The sequence below is a fragment of the Rhyacophila brunnea genome, unplaced genomic scaffold (assembly GCF_057557595.1).
Source record: "Rhyacophila brunnea isolate RB1 unplaced genomic scaffold, BYU_Rbru_1.0 scaffold_13, whole genome shotgun sequence".
Classification (NCBI taxonomy): Eukaryota; Metazoa; Arthropoda; class Insecta; order Trichoptera; family Rhyacophilidae; genus Rhyacophila; species Rhyacophila brunnea.
Genome location: NW_028232785.1, coordinates 32,465,002 through 32,483,935, shown reverse-complemented (window position 1 = coordinate 32,483,935; position 18,934 = coordinate 32,465,002).

Genomic DNA, 18,934 nt, shown 5'->3' with positions numbered 1-18,934 from the left:
CGCCCGCAAAGGTTTCTGAATTTGTACAACCATCTTCTTCTTCTTCTATTCTATCTTTTTGTATTCGTATGCGGCCTACTCACGCATTGGAAAACCTTCTGATTTATTCGTGTATGCACCAGACGAAAAAACAAAACATATTGTATATCCGAAAGCACTTCAATAAACAGAATTAAAACACAAACACTTTCTTTGGGTGGCATTGCAACGCATGCCGGGTACTCGCTAGTACATTATATATTTATATACTAAGATTGGCGTATTGGTAATACAATCTTCTAGGAGAAGGGCCACATATCCTACTCATCACGGAAAAGTCTTCGAGAGAAAGACATTCCATGCAACTGCTATGGTGACGTCAACGTTGACATCTAGGTCAATAGTAGCCCGATCTTTAGGTATAAGAGTTTTTGTAAGACAGGTGTGAATTGTTTCAATTTAGTATGTCGTATCGTCGTTTGCAGGTGTCGACATGCGTTGTATCAAACGATATTAATATTATTTACACTCTTATATACATTGTGACGTGTAATTAGGTAATTGTTTGTATTCAGATATATCATAATTTTTAGTGACGTCTCGTTGGGTTAGGCAGGATATGCATTGCATAGGGGCGGCGAATAAAGGATCCAATACAAATATCAGATATATCCATAAAGCAGATGCTGCCTTCACTTCTTTAGAAAGTGTCAACATCTAATCATCCAATAGTTTAAAAAATCCCATCGACTTGGTCGCCAAAAAGGCTAACTATAATGCTTAAGATAAATTGCGGACGTGTAGTTCTCTTCACATAGTTTAGTTTGTCCGAATTGTTTTGGCTTTGTTTCTACATTCTATATCTAAATTATTAGAATCATTAATTTTTGTTAAGTCTCCGTGCCCCTCTCTCCCGTGGGCAGTTTTATTAGAAAGTTTCTGTAAACTCAGTCATATCACACCTGAGTGCGCAGAGGCTTTAGTCTTGGGCATTTGCTGACATTTCCAGGCGTAAACAACTGGTGATGATTCACACCAAAGTAGGGCCTCTTGATACGCTCGATTAAAATCGAGTGTGGCTTGGGGCGGTTGGTTTGGATGAAACTATTGTGTAGTTAAACAAATGATCGAACTGTTATAATAAGGCATCACATCTATTTAATTTACAATACTATTTGATTATAGCACCATATACTTTTTAAGCTTTTAAAATAAACAACATAATATAATATAAACATTTATGTACCTACTTGACTGTGTCAAATTAAGAAATGTTCAAAAGGATCTCACAATATTCAGTTCACCATCTAATAGCAGTAAATTAACTAAAATAACGTTTTAAACCAATGCACACCTGCAGTAATAAATAAGATGATATATGTATTCGTTATACAAGAAGCACTTTAAAGTCAAAGTAGGATAATTTCTTATCCATACTGATTTGAACACATGCATACTCTCACCCTCTTTTAAAATACTGACATGAGTCAAGAAATGCACTTAACGGATAATTATTAATATTATTTACGAGCTCATGCAATCTGTTACCCACCCTTTTGGGGTAGACACCTGCAATTCGCACCCTATTTTAACTATGTTGATTTAAACAAGTGCATCATTATTAAATTGCTCCCACGCTCTTGCAAGCATAGACTGGTAATTACCAATATTATTTACGAGCTTATGTTCAATACTCGGGGTAAAGCAATATGTTATCTACATTGATTGCACAAGTGTGCATCTTTTTGGGTTAGATAGACACTTATGGACACCTGCATAGTCAAATAATGTTATAAATGTTATTTCTTGTAAATGTAAAGCATATATCATAATGAACACGTGCAGATGAAATGGACTTTGTTCAAATCAAAAAACCCATTAAAGTGAATCTTATATAATCTCAGGGAATGTCACCCCTGTTGTTTTTTGTCTCCAACCATTGTACAGTACGTAACCTCTGTCTGTCAAACACTTTGTACTAAAATTATTACTAAAATAAATAGTAATGTTTTACTTTACGTAAAACCCTATTATTTCCTCGTGTTCATAATCAATTACAAACGCTCACCGCTCAAGCATCCTAGAAGGTAAATCTCCTGACAAACTACCTTCAAGACGTACAGTCTATAACCGTACAAGAAAACTGTGAAGAATTACATCAAGGAGTCTCACAGAGTCCCAATTCTGGTAAGAAACTTAAGGAAGGTTAATATCATCAAACCATACAGGACCTGCCAACCCAGATCACCTGCTTTCTTAAAGTACTCATCACTAGGACATAACAGAACCATAAATCTGATAATACAACTATTGTTGCCTTGTATTAACCATTGTTATACTTACTGTAATGACGGTTTATCGCACAGGCAACATTTGACAAGATTACCTCCAATCTTGCTAGTGCCACAGACATCGATGTAGGTACTTAATCGTACGTGGATGTTGATTTTGTGTCTGTAAATTTAAAGTATTTTGGTGTATTTTTTTAAGACAGCCGAAAATAAAAAATAAAATAGGTTATTACCTAACTAACCTAACTAATTTGAAACTTAAAATTAAAGATCGCATTCTAAATATGTTTAAAGGCGGCACTGTATATTGGTCTGGAATATGCTTAATGATTCGATTGTGCAGAAGGATATCTCGTTCTTCACAATATTAATTGTCTTGTATTTGTGTTAATGCAATGTTTACATATTTTGTTGACAGGTTGCCATCAAGCCTGACGTGGAAATAAAATGTGAAGTCAAACCTCCTCTCAAAGAGACTGATAATGAACACTGTCATATGTTTGGAGAATCTGAAGAATGCCCAAATCCGTCTTTGGTGAGTATTAATTTTTCAGATGTAGGTACCTGATTTTCTGAATTTATCTTTATATAATTATTGTTTGATTACTAGATCATCGCCCCATTATGTTGCGAAATATTGATGTATATAGTGTTAAGTCAACGAGATCTTCAGCTACCAAGCCTGGGCATTTTTTTTTTGCACAAGCACATTAATTTTCAAACGAGTGGTCCCACTGTTCACCTGTCAAAATCAGATCGTAGATCGCTTGAGATATTAGTGATTTGCAAAGCCACTTAATTAAAAGCCTTTTCTCGATTCGAATTGAATAAAAAAACATTCCCGTTACACATCAGCTGTCAAAATCACACTATTCTTTACTATAAAAATCCGGTGGTAATTTCGATTTCCAAAAATTTTCTCATGTAACATTGAGCTGTACATTACGTTTGTGAAAGATGTGTTAGTATTAGTGTATTATTTATAATTTCGGAATGTTATCACGAACAGGGGCTCGATTTCCTAACTATCATCTCGTGTGACACCAGACGACATGACGTAATTGTGACGTCAGCCAATACACGCTCGAGCGGGCGGCATTTATTGCATGATTGGCATGACGCCACAATTACTTCAAGTCGTCTGGTGTCACACGAGATGATAGTTAGGAAATCGAGCCCCAGGAACTATTTTTTACACGCATATGTACTGACATATCTAGGGGGGTCGAGTAGCTCAGATGGTATTCTTCCCCACACCCCTGATAGTACAAATATTTTCATTATATACCTGTTTCTTTTTAGCACGTACTAACTCTCCAAATTACTTTCAATGGGCAGTCAAATGAAACTCGTCAGAAGTTTAGTTATTGTTTATATTTCCCACAGAAGTTCACATTGTTATTACACACAAAGTTTGGCTTTAGCTCGCGGAATTATGATCGATTTGAAAATCGTTTCTGGCTGTTTTTTGTACACCTACTTATACGGTACATTCTCATTCTAAATCTTACATATTATTAAATCGCATACTGGTAAACCACAATTTCACTATTATTTGCTTCCGCTCATCCCTTACACACCAGCACAACCTTTCATACAACGTCACAAACATATTTTTTCATATTACATTTCTGTACAGTTTAAATGGCCAAATCCTTATATCATTCTTCACCTATTATACTACTTCTTTCCTGCTTCATCCCTGTTTCATGTTCCTAGCTTCAAGAACACAAAACATGGGTTCATCCTAAAACAGGAAACAACGCAAAATTCCGCTAAATAACCAAGTGATACGATCATTGGTTTTTCTTCTCCACTAATTGACTTAGGAGGTCAAGAGCCGTACTTTAGGCCTACAAAACCTTATTTCCGACTTCCCATTTAAGACGGGAAGTCACCCAACAGTACCCAACAAAATAAAAGTCTGGTAGGTTTTCTCCGCCAGGGGATTGACTCTGGCTGATAGTAATGGTGGTCCTGTTACCTAATATTGATAATGTTGTTTTTTTAAAAGCGTGATAACGCTCTGATGAATATGAAGTCTGAGAATGGTAATGATGGTTTCATCAATTCACAACACATGCCGTTGTATCGGGTAGGTTCAATTATAAAGGTTTTTTTAAGCCCGATAGAATTTTAAATTGTCAAAAATAACACAATTTAACTTTCAATCATATTTCGTAAGATACCTACATGAAATCAATATTTGAAAATGATTTCAAGCATATGGCCACTCCATGGCCCCCACATCCTGAAGCGTGGGGGCCCGCCAGGCCAGGCCAGGATCTTTGGCGGGGCCCCTACCTATCACGAAGGTTAAAAGCAGTCTGACGCTCTACGGTGGCGTTTTCTAAATGGTGTTCGAGGTCAATAAAAATTCAGTGTATTTTTAGCCATTTTTAACACATCTGATTATGGAGTTGTCGAGTATCGACACACAATAACCAAAAATTGCATCACACAACGATACTTTTATTTAAAAATTGTAACAACCCTTAAGTAAAATAGCACCGCAGGCGACTTTTTTACTATTGGGGCATATTTAAGATGCATGTTTATCTCGAGTATGTGGTAGACCCACCATCCCGGGCCCCTAGGCTAGAGCCCTGTCAGCGCTCCCTTATGGGGGCCATGGGCCACTGCAGCTATTCTCAACAGTGCAAATTTTCCTTTCCAATTTGGGCTAATTTTTTTCGAGCACTGCTGGCCCTAAATAACGAACAACACTCTTTCCGCCGTATGCATAATATGCTAACTATATACTAGCCACACACGGCGGACTGCGTTTCAAATAAGTACTCTATATTTGATACGCCTGCACAAGATCGTTAAATTACGACAACCGTATGCTACTCGCTACGAAGTTCGGAAAGTCCACATTTTAAGTGATGCCACTTACTATCTGTTTTATCCGGCCTACTTCTTCACTTTATCGGATACATTACTTATATGCAGACATTCCGCATTATAAAGGGCGGACGTGCTCAGTATATTATTATTTATATTTTACTCCCTACTTCAATTATAGTTTGTCAATTTATGGCTACGGCCGTATGTTGTAGCTTAACTACTGGGAAATACCGTATTTCAAAAAAACACTACCTTATTCTTAGGTCAATAATTATTATAAAGCAATCATTATTCGTAGGATATTTAGTATCTTTAGAATTTGAATATTTTTTGTGACCTGTGTTTCGCCTCTAACCTAGGCAGGTGACAGTCATTCAGACTCGACTAGCTCAGATATGTGATCTGGGGGTCATCTATGTGAGGATATTGGAGTGCATAGTGGAAATACTCGATGATGGTACTTCACTACAGGTATTTTAACGAATAAAACTCACGTTCAGTATAAGAAAAACGCTAGGAGTATACTCGCGGATGGGGGTTAGTACTTGTACAGAAATTTACCCAAAAAGGTATATGAAAGATAGAATTAGTTATTAGCTAATGAACGAGCTACTTTAGAGAAAGCTAAAAGAGAGAAAGGAGTAAGAAAGTTTGATGCTTTAACATTCCCTACAACACCTCTACGTGGCATCTAGCTATGTACGGGAGCCAATCAGGTTTGACCAAAAAAAGAAGATATACGTTGCGCGGATTAAAGTTTTAACTCTCAAATAGTTACATTTTCAATAGAAGAAGTTAATAGTTTACATACATGATGATCCCTTATTTCATCGACTGGACTTTTGTAAGGATGTGCGTTTAAACTTTATTGTTATATCGTCCAGTTTTGAGCTTTACAAATTATTATTTTTCATCTCTACTTACGTTCGGACATACTCGTCTAAAGGATACATACAAAAGTATGAAGGCTTAAGATTATCTTAGTCTATTAGTTAATATATTATGTTCGCCTTATATCTAAGTTTATATAAATCAATTATGGCTTCACAAATTTTGATTAATTCTGTTTTAGCATTACGGTATTATCTCGCTCACTCGTGTGAAATTTATCTATGAAAAATTGCCCACCTAGTATGTGCTCTTTATGTTGTCACTGCACCTTATACTTTAAACAAAACTTGTGTGGAAAATTGGCCCGAGCGCTGGCTCAGTCTGACATACGGAGTAATATAGCTATTATAAGAAGGAGAGCTTGCACTATATTATTAAATTTACGTAAACTTGTATAATAATAAAATATGCTGCTTTTTACATGATTCTATATAACAACTACGTATATTGATACGTCATTTTGATTATAATATAATGACAATTATATAATGTTGTTAATTTAATCGATTTTATACATTGAGTAATGGCATGTTAAATTTGCTCGGTAATCTTATGTTAACAATACAATTAAACATTTAAATACATATTTATTCGTTATACATACCTGTAATACCTTTAAATATATTTAATTATTTCTTTATACTACATCTATAATACTTACCGCTGAGGTCGTCTCTTGGCATCCACAGCCCATCCTGAGTAGTTGTTTAACCGGTCAGTATAAATTGCGGGACTTAATCCTTGGTTCTTACTTTGGTTTTGTTATAGGTGGTAAAAGTAATTTTATTTAGCGACAGGATTTATTATAAGGCTGAAATATGCAGTTATGTCGTCAAAATTTCACGTCCACGAACACCAACTGAAGGTCACTGCTCTTGTGTCTGTGTCACAGGCCTATGCACACCCTCCAACGACACTATTGTCAGTTTACTCTCACTTCGTTATTTAATAATGTCTGCAAAGAAAACTGAAAAGGAAAAAAAAAACAAATGGAATATTATAACACATACCAATTGATGATTTTGATTTTTTCTAGGTTTCTACCAAGGCATTTTTCACAAAGCATCACGATACAGGCGACAGTCAACAATCCTCAGATGATGGAATCCAGGATAGAATGATGCAGCATTCAGAAGTCACGATAGATGAGAAAGACATTAAAAAAAAAATCTTAGAACGAGATACTCCGAAGGAACTACGCCTTATTCTAAAAAAAGTCATCCATTTCTCACGTAATTTAATTTGCTGCATTTGTAGCGCAGTTTTTGGTAGCAGAAGTGCTCTAAAAACTCACAAAATTGCTCACATGGACGTAATTGATGATCGAAATCAAGTCATTGTATTTTCTCAACATAGTAATATTAAAGCAAATAAAAATGCAAGTACTGGTGAAAAACCTTATGAATGCAATGTATGTTCATACAGATGCTCGCGACTTAGTAATCTTAAGATACATAAAATGACACACACTGGTGAAAAACCCTTTAAATGCAATGTATGTTAATATAAATCCTCGACATTTAGTAATCTCAAAACACATAAAATGACACATACAGGTGAAAAACCTTATAAATGCAATGTATGTCCATATAGATGCTTGCGACTTGGTGATCTTAAGATACATAAAATGACACATACTAGTGAAAAACCTTATAAATGCAATATATTTTCATACATATGCTCGCAACTTGGTCATCTTAAAACACATAAAATGACACATACTGGTGAAAAACCTTATAAATGCAATGTATGTTCATATAGATGCTCGCGACTTAGTAGTCTCAAAACACATAAAATGACACATACTGGTGAAAAACCTTATAAATGCAATGTATGTTCATACAGAGGCTCGCATCTTAGTAATCTTAAAATACATAAAAAGACACATACTGGTAAAAAACCTCATAATTGCAATGTATGTTCATATAGATGCTTGCAACTTGGTGATCTTAAGATACATAAAATGACACATACTGGTGAAAAACCTTATAAATGCAATGTATGTTCATAATGATGCTCGCAACTTGGTCATCTTAAAACACATAAAATGACACATACTGGTGAAAAACCTTATAAATGCAAGATATGTCCATATAGATGCTTGCGACTTGGTGATCTTAAGATACATAAAATGACACATACTGGTGAAAAACCTTATAAATGCAATGTATGTTCATATAGATGCTCGCGACTTAGTAGTCTCAAAACACATAAAATGACACATACTGGTGAAAAACCTTCTAAATGCAATGTATGTTCATATAGATGCTCGCATCTTAGTGATCTTAAAAACATAAAATGACACATACAGGTGAAAAACCTTATAAATGCAATGTATGTCCATATAGATGCTTGCGACTTGGTGATCTTAAGATACATAAAATGACACATACTGGTGAAAAACCTTATAAATGCAATGTATGTCCATATAGATGCTTGCGACTTGGTGATCTTAAGATACATAAAATGACACATACTGGTGAAAAACCTTAGAAATGCAATGTATGTTCATATAAATCCTCGACATCTAGTAAGCTCAAAACACATAAAATGACACATACAGGTGAAAAACCTTATAAATGCAGTGTATGTTCATATAGATGCTCGCATCTTAGTAATCTTAAAATACATAAAAAGACACATACTGGTGAAAAACCTACTAAATGCAATATATCTACGTTTATGTAGATGCTCGACAGCTAGTAGTCTTAAAAAACATACAAAGACATACTAATGTTAATAGCCTTCTAATTATAACGTATGTTCGTATAGATACTCGCTAACTTACCCATTATTTTATATTTATGTTATGTTGTTTATGAAGACGTACCACTTATGCAGTCTGTCAAACATCATGTTGGTAGTATTGGCCACTGGTATTTATGTGACAAATTAGTATTTGTGGCATAGCATCAGAGCGTATTGACACTAGGGAGTCCATCACGGGATCCCTCCCGGACAATTTTCGATACCTATGAATTCCGTGATTAGTAAACATTATCCCGAATCTTTCGAGTTGATTTTTTCATCAATCACAATCAATCGGTATGTGTACAAAATCATTATGTTAGTGACGTGTATGTACCTGTACCAGTGACGTCCCGTGGGGGTAGGCAGATAGAGCGTCGCTTGGGGGCGGCAGTTACTCGAACGGTGGCAAATCGAAGAGAATCATTCGGTATATATAGAAATGGCTACCTAAACTTAATAATAACGAAAATATCTTTCCATTTATAAATTCAGCTCACTGGTTGAAAACAAAATGTATATATTAATGACTGTAACTTTTTTCGAGTTCGCGATGTCTAGTTTACTTCCATTACCCTTCGACGTCCATGTTGACAAGAAACGACATCGTGCACGGATGATACAAAATACTGTACCGTCGTGACCCCGAACTTCGCCTAGTTTTAGTGTGATTTTGCGTAATATCATAAAAATTTAAATGTTTTCGTAACTAGTATTTATATCCAATGAAGTATTGCGTTGTCAATGTTGTACAAGTGACATGAAATTTCACATTTTGTAGGAAAAACATTACTTTTTGATCATTGAAAGACACCAGGCGAAGCATAATGTACTTACCCGAACTTCGCCCAGCGTTGTATTTTTCAAATGTAGCCATATATATAAATAAAGGAAAAGATTTAATAGTTAATAGATGTGTTCAAAACAATATGAACCATAGTGATGGGTGTATAAGGTTCAATTTAGCAAGATATTGGTAGTAGGCGTAGTACCGAACCTGTTCTGGCGTGTTTTCATACATAAGATAAAATTCTGTCAGGGTTGTCAATAAAACTAATGTGGAATAATTTTAATAGTTATTTATGAATTTTTTTTTGAACATAGTAGTAAGTATAAAAAAGTAACATTTGTTTACAACTGCAATAAACTAAATTAACTACACATATGCCTATACCTATTTTAAAATATGTTATAATCATTAGAATACAACTTATTAACATATTGAAAAATCGTTTAAAACTACTGAATCAAAATCAAAATTTCTCTGCGATAATATGGGTTCAGTTCGTGTAGAACCAAAACAATATCGGTTTTAATGATTTGAGAAATATAACCAATGAAAATATAAAAAGGAACATTTGTTTACAACTACAATTAATTAATTTAAATCAACTATACATGTAAGTATACCAATAACGCAAAAAATACAAATCAATCGCATTCGATTAGAATGCCATAGATAAAAAATGATAGGTAATAAAAAAATCTTATGATACAATTATTCAGCTAACTTTTATGCACATAACACAATATTTATTCACTCATAATGTCGTATACACCATACACATTAGAATACAGCTTATTAATATACTGAAAAATTGTTTAAAACTTCTGAATCAAAAATCAAAATTCCTCTGCGATGTGATTTCGGTTCGCTTAGAACCAAAACAATATCGGTTTTATTAATTTGACAAATATCATCTACCACCGGCCAGCCATATCTGTTTCTTCCTTTATTTCTCAAAAATTTTATCGTATAAGTTTCATTTATTTTTTTAATCACTTGTCCAATATAAAAGCGATCCGATTTCTGGACAGGAAATTTGACTTAAACAAAACAATTAACTGCCAGATTGTCATACTGTTCAGGTGTATTGCTCGTTATATTGAAATCAATATCAGTTTTTATGTTTCTACTCTCAAATTCTTCAGACACTTCACCGAATTTAATAGATTCGGTGTCAACATCACTATCTCAAAAGTCATCAGTTTCATCTAATAGCGAATATCTACTAATTTTACTAATAGTCTCTTCAGAATCTGATGAATCTGTAAGTATAATGTATTCTTTTCGCTTCTTAGTTTTAGTGGGTGGAATTATTTGAATATCCGAAGTTACTGTAATTTTTTTTGTTTTGAGCATTTCCAATCTTTTGGATCTTTAGATGTTGTCACCTCCGAAAGGGGGGGGGGGTAGGTAAATGCGCTGGACCCCCCCTGATGATGTAAGGTCACGGTGGTATCGTCTGCTTCTTCTTTCGGGGACATGTTTTTGTTGATTGACAACGCGGAAGTACAGGCGAAAACAGGGCGTTTATTGTTCGGAATATAAATACAGCGTACAAAATATTTAACAAAAATATTTAAAAAAAAAAAAAAATTAAAATGGCGGTGACACCGGCGAGCGCGGCGCCACAGCCGACGTCACGCTCGAGAGTCCGAAAACCGAATGGGTAATCCCTTTTTGGAGAGCAGGTCAACTCTAGGCAAGAATAAAATAAAACAAATTCTGTCACTCAAAAATGACAAAAACACTCTGCATATTATGTACCTGGCTTATTTCTGAGAATTTCGCTCACAACAGAAATAGTCAGTCAGACCTTTTTTAGGTACCTGCTTTGAAAAGGGCTGTATTTCTTTGCTAGGTAGGTACATATTTTAAAATATTTGAACTAGGTACAAATACATATTTTTTCAAAGTAATCTCAAATCAGATATTCTAGGTGCTAGGTACATTGTATGGCTGGGAACTTTGCTTTCAATATTTATGTAGGTAAGTGTACGAATTTAATACCTATTGGTCAAAATTGGATGAAGGCTAATGTAGGTAATAATATTAAAAAATGATATTAATAATTACTATTTGCTTACGGGCTAGAAATTTGCCTCGCAGTCGATCTGTTCATGTTTGCATGAATCAGCCCAATAATGATTCAGGCCTCATGGCCTTGGATCCTCTGAGGATGCCATGGTTCAGGCGGTATCAATGTTCCAGGTAGAATTATTTCATTAGATGTATTAGAATGTTCTGGTACAATTATGCTATTCGCTGATGTATTAGCATATTCTGGAACAATTATTTTACTGGATGTATTAGAACGTTCTAGGGGGAAATTGTAAGTTGACGCAAACGTACCAGGCTGGATGTAAAGTCGTTTATTTCTTTCTTTCTGCATAGGGTTGGGTGACCTATTTTCCTTCAGGTAATCTAAAAATGATTTTTCTATTGAATATTCATTTCTATTTGATACATCAGGAAATTTCCGCAGTACTTTCTCTGTGTTAAAAGGGTATATGCCGGTATTTACAAAAGCACTAGTAATATTATGTCTTTTTTCGTCCAATTCGTTAATCAGCTGTTTAAGAAGTTCTGGAAAATGTGCCTTATTTAGAGATGTTTCTCTTGGATTCTGGTATTTATATTTTAATAATATAGTACGCCACAACTTCTTCATGGGCCCAAAGTAACAAACATCTAACGGTTGAGTCAAATGACTCGAGTTTGGTGGCAAAAAAACAAATTTAATATTGTTTGATTGACACAAATCTACAACGTTATGATTGATGTGTGTCGCCAAATTATCTCCAATTATACCTTTGGTCCAATTTTAGAATTAGCCCAAGGTATAGCTATTTGTTGGAACCAGTCTTCAAAAATAACAGAATCAAACCAGCCAGATTTGCTCCTGTTATATCTTGCTCCAATAGGTCCATTTATTCGCCACTGGTGAAATAAATGTTCCGCTTTATAAACCACATACGGTGGCAAGCAAACACCACCTGCAGATATGGCAAACATCACAGAAATTGATCCTTTTGTGTAATTCACTACACGTTCTGTATATTTAATACCGCGGCAAAAATGCACTTGGACGCATCCGGGTCATCCACCAAATTGGTTTCATCATAATTTAATATATTTTCCGGTGGTACATCTTTAAATGTCTCTTTCAAGTTTCTGAAATACATTTCAATTTCACATGAAATTTTTCGGCGCGTGATCTTTTAATATTTTGAGTGGATCGTGTTGTTAAATTAACTTTGTTACGTTTAAGAAAAGAATATGCCCATTTTTTCCCTGGCGGATTGCCATCAAATAAAAATTGTCGCCCATTGGACAATAGGTATCGATGCACCACAAGTCTTAAGTCCAGCAGAGTCAGCGGACAACCGTAATCCCCAGCAGCAATTAAAACTTTCACAATTTTGTCTTCTTCTTCCTGAGTAAGACGGGTTGGAGAACCAACTGGTTTTACATGTTTACCATGTAGCATATCCAGCAATGTTCTTCATGGAATGCCAAATTGTTTTTCCGCTTGATATGACGATAACTTTTTATCTCGCATTAATTCTAATGCAATATTCATCATCTCCTCGTCGTGTTTGGTGGTGTAATTTCTTTTTTTATTAGACATTTTCTTCGCACGGAATATTTTATCTGAAACAAAAAATATAGGTACTCATGTAGTTAATAAGTAATATTTGTTGACAAGATCATGCAGACATATTATTTTAATACAGATATTTCAAAAACATAATTCATGGAATGTAAAATAATAAAAAGTACACATGGTGGTGCCAACCCTACGCGTAGGCGAAGCTGGGATCACTTTGGCGGGAAAAGGCCCGAGTCTCTTATTAATTCAAATTAAATGCTTATAATCAAAGATAGAGTTCTAAATGTTTTCAATTTATAAATATAATACTTCATTAAACCTATAGAATACAAAAATAATAACTTACCTTCAACAGATTCTTTTTACAGACAAATTTTTGTAAGACAATTCGTAACTCGACACTCCCGCATCACAAACAAACGTGTTTTCCTGACACACCACATGAAGTTAGATTCAAATTTTGGCACAAATGTTACCACTATAAAAGAATATATCTTTGGAAAGATAGTAGGAATGCCATTGTCAAAGAAAGAAGGGTAATTTTTAGGTTTAACTAAAATAGGCGATGTAAGGTACTGCAGGCGAAGCTCGGGGTCACGACGGCTATTAAAAAAATGGGGAGAGATTTTGGTGCTGCCCAGGGGCGGCATTTTGTTTAGGGACGTCACTGACCTGTACACATCACACGTGGAATTGCTGTTTGCTCGCGGATAATAAACTACTATAGACGTTTTGACCTATTGTTGTAGGTTGTGAAGATATAACGTCTATTATTGATATGTAGAAGGTTGCTTCGTGTGTGTGATAATATAATGTTCGGGGCACGAATAAATGAGACACAGTTTTGATATGGATTGTTTTATATTGACTTAAAACATTTAAGATTAACACGGCACTAAAATAAGACTGTCATATATTTTTTATACTTTATGATTTCTTTACATTATGATTTCTAATATGATATCGAAACTTTATGCGGAGTTGCTCGCATGATTGACAGTACTGTTGAAGGCCGGATTTGCAACTGAATTATTGACTCATTTCATTATTATTGTCTATGATCGATCAATGACCATAGACAACAACTTGACATTTGTATAGTTAAAATATAAAACCTCTACATAACCATTTTTGCTGTTTTACGTAATTGTAACAACATTAGAATAACAATAAATCCGATTATTAACAACCAGTTAGACGTCACTGAAGTCATTGCACGCAAGCAGAGATAATTACTACATTTAAATGTCATGCTAATTATATCGATTAGCCACTTCACCGTTACGCGCTTGGTGCATCCAATGATTTAAACCTATGTAATTCCAAGATTCCATTCTGGTTAGTTTTAAGTAAACTAGGTTCACACGTCATAATATTTGAATATATATATTTCTGTAAGGGTATAATTGACCTTACAGAATAACCTAAATGTATTCAACATAACACTTCAGAATTTCACTCATATTTTTATATTTTATAAGTATATATAAATGTTATATTTACTATCAAAAAAAAATACCAATCCCTAGATAGTCAAATTGTAATCTTGGGATCAAAATTTTAGCTCGGGATTGGTTTCCCTAATCGACACATAGGAATGACGAGATATTTTTTACTTTATAACTAACATTTGTAATTGTTTGGCAAGCGCATGAATCGTGGTTAAGTTGGTAAACTCCACAAAAATATTAATATCGCTCTGTTTCCATTCCATTTTTTTACATGCTCAACAGTGGCAGTATTTTTTATCTTTGCGATTTTGTACTTACTTGAGTGCAGTGATAAATGGTTTTGCACAAATTATCATAATTTTCAACTAAATAATAATGATGTGTAGTATTTATTATTGGCTTCTGTAATCTATATATTATCGTAACGGATTATCTTTCTATACACCCTGCATAATATTGTAAAATAATATTGTTATAGCAATATGCAGTGTAAAATTCTAGTAGCTAATTTAATTTATTTATACTATATCTCAAGTAGGTTTTTTTATCAACTTTGTAGGTACCTGCCTAACTAGAGTGTACTTAGTAGTACCTAATCACCTAGAATTATTTTAAATGCCAACATTGAAAAGATCTGATGCTACATTCATAATAACTATAGGTAGTGTTACGTTCCTGGACTTTGGTCTTTTACCATTATCGATCCTTGAGTAATTAATTAGTTTAAACACGTTCTCTGAACTTGTAGTCAAAAGGCTTTAAACATAATATGATCGATTTCCTTCCTCAGATAAACGTCCTATTTCTTGCGTACCGAGCTGGTATACGAGGCGTATAAGTAAACGCTAACACAGGGCGAAAGATGAGGGAAGTGCTTGTCTAGTAATAAGATTGGATAATTTTATAAAATGTCTTGCGATAAAATATGGAAATTGTGTCTACATAATATAAGCTAATTGATAAACATATAAGTATAACGTAGATGAATACATGATAGTGCTAACGGAAAGAAGGAGACGAAAATTAAAGAAAATTAGTAGGTAATAAGAATTATATTATAACAATGTTTGATTTGGTATTATTTTGAATTCTGTATAAACATCATTATGTAATTAATTAGGCATGTGTATTAAGATAAGAACCTTATATTCATTATTAGGTAATAGGTTTTGTACTTAGACAATGTTGGAATTAATATTTGTAGATATAAGATTTTATGTATTCGGATAATCATTTTGATGCCAACCGTTAGGCAATTAGAAGCAGAGTTACGTGGATTAATTTATCTCTGTAAAAGGCGCCGGCTCTCGCGGGATGAGCGGTGAGAGCCTCAGACTGAGATGTGCGTAATATGACCTCAACGGTTTGTTACGAAAAATAGTGCAAACTTACTGCCGACGCCGGTCTCTGCAAAGATTGTATTAATTATCCGGATAAATTAAAGTTATCGCTAGTTGTTTAAGTGATAGCTCAAATATCATAATTATTATTATAAAATAAGAACAAGAAGGATCGTAATCTTAAAGTCTCAATTTAAAATTAAGAAACAATAAGGAATGTAATTCAAATCAATAATAATTGTAAAGAGTAATTCGGATTGTGTTATAAAACATTAATTAGGTACCTAAAAAATAATAAATATTAAGAACCTTGTTATAAAGTATTTTTATAAAGTAATAAATTAATATTAAGATGCAAGTGTAAAGGAATATTATAAAAATATCTGGTGAAAACAACATACAAAGTAAAGCTAATCCTGGTGTTTTATTTAATTCTGCTTGCTCCTTTATAGCACTACATTACAAAGTTGAAACAAACAATTTATTCGACACCCCAAGTGAATACCAAAACCCTGAACTAGCTTCGAACTTGAGGGTAGGTACATCAGTAGATATGTTACGTTCTGGTCTATTGAGTCAAAGCCGAGAGGTTAAATAAGAAGAGGGTAAGGCTCTCTATGTGTGGCTGTAACGGGGATCACATTTCTAATGTGAAGTTTATAACATACATTATTATTACCATTAGTACCAACAAGCACAGAAAAGCTGTATATTTTGACCATATTTACCTCAATGAGAAGTATGATTTGACTCCTACTCTTTTTTCTGTTTCTCAGTTAATTGAGGAATGCATAGAATCAACCTCGTTTGTGTATGACCTACAACCAAGTAATCGTGGGTAATTGTTGGTAGGTACGTTCCCAATGGCATTTAGATAGGTAGGTACTAACACCGACAGAACTGTCTGCCTTCAGCAGACGGCTCCCCTAGAGTACGAAAAGACCGGATCATCGCCCTCCAGTATATTAGTCAACTGATCTTGTTTTTCATTTTTAGTGTCCCAATAGTGGAATTAAAAATAGCAATTTTAGACTAAACTTATAGATAGGTAGGAAGAATCTTTATCCATAGTTGACAAAAGATATAAAATCTGTGATTATTTGATGCATAGATTAGAATTTTTTGTTAATTTAATGGAAGCATAATATAATACCTATCAACAAATTAATGGGTACCAGTCCTATATAACCTATTTTGAAAGATTTGTTCATGGATATAGTGGATTTAAAGATAAGCAAGCTTACCTTATTTAGGAATACCATATTATAGGTACTGGTATAGATATGTAGATGATATATGAACATATTATCACTTCCAAATACTGAACATACATTACGTGAAAACACATCAGAGATATAAATACCCTCTAAAAAAATCACATTTGAAGAAAATACGATACTCGACGGGAATCGAACCCGTGTAGCCACCAATATGCTTTAACGAATTAAGCTACGAGCGTCATACATAATTGCAATAATTTAAACTGGTAGGTCCCACATGAAATGCTCATTAAATTGCGTTATTATATGGAATGTTGCATTATCAAATCTTGTTAATTATACATTGAATAAAATAAATGGTTTATTTCTTCCAAAAATGTTATCACATAATAAGAAACTGACTACGTAGCTTGTATTCTGAATAATCCAACACTTCATTTTATCAAACTTATTTACCAAATCTATTTTGCAATAACAAAATGAATAAGGCCCCGTCCAGCGTGGGAGCGTTCGGTGGAGCGTTGAGCGGCGCGCGCATCTCAAACGTATAACTAAAAAAAGACGTTGTCTACTAACAATTTCACACACGGGGACGAGCCTTAAATATTATTGTAGAAAAATATTTCGATGGTCATGATAGCCGCGCGACAAGCGTTCGCTTATAGCATGTGTTCTTAAACTTTTTACCGTAGCGGGCGCATGTGAGATTTGGGATAAAAGTGGGAAAAAATAATAAGTAGGTATTACGTATTAAGTACATTTATTATGTCGGTCGATTATACGTTTATTTACATTTAAACGTATGTGAGGATATTTTCAAAAGAAGCATAAAACACCCATACAATGATATATAAAAATACAATAAAGAGTAAAAAAAATACTCAAAATAACAAAGGGTATTAGTGCGATCTTTGACATTGCATTTCACTTACTGGCTTTTTAAAGACAGGAGTGTAAGAAGATAATCCCAATCGTGATCAATTATCAAGGCTGTTTTCAGTTAACCAAGATTCGCACAAATATGTGAAACCAAAACTGGATTTAATTTTGTAAGCTCCTTTTTTCAAAGGAGGGTACTTTTTATGGTCAGATTAATAATAATTTGCCGAGAACAAATCGCATTGATATGGTTTTTTACTAGTATGTGTCATTTTATGATCTTTAAGATTAGCAATTCAAGAGAATTTTTTAAAACATACATCAGATTGATGTGGTTTCTTACCAACATGTGTTATTTTATGTTTTTTGAGATCACCAATTCGCTGGAAATTCTTTAAACACATCGCAATACTTATTTTACTTTAACTTTTTAATAAATCTGGACCGGTTTCGTCGGCTTCAGAGCGACATTATCAACTTTAGAATTGTTTCTCTGAGGCGGAAGTTGATGAAGCACTATATGAGTCGTATAGAATCATATGTAGAACTGTGCACTATTCATCGTTTCGAGAAAATGACGAAAAACGCTTTGTTGGATTTTTGAGTTTTATAAAAGCATAAAATATTTTTCTACTTTTAGAAATCAAAAATACACAACAGAATTTACGTATGTCAGAATTCTGATTGTTGTAAATAATGAAATATAGATGTTTTAAAAGTGAAGAGTGCTACATTTGATACTCACATAGTATACAGTTCTGTCTTTGTTACCAAGGTTGTGTAACGTTCTGTATTTGATCCCAAACAATTGTGGATGACGTCACTAAGAAGTAGTTCAAATTTACCAGTGCAGTACATCATTATAATAAAAATATTGTATTTTTTTAT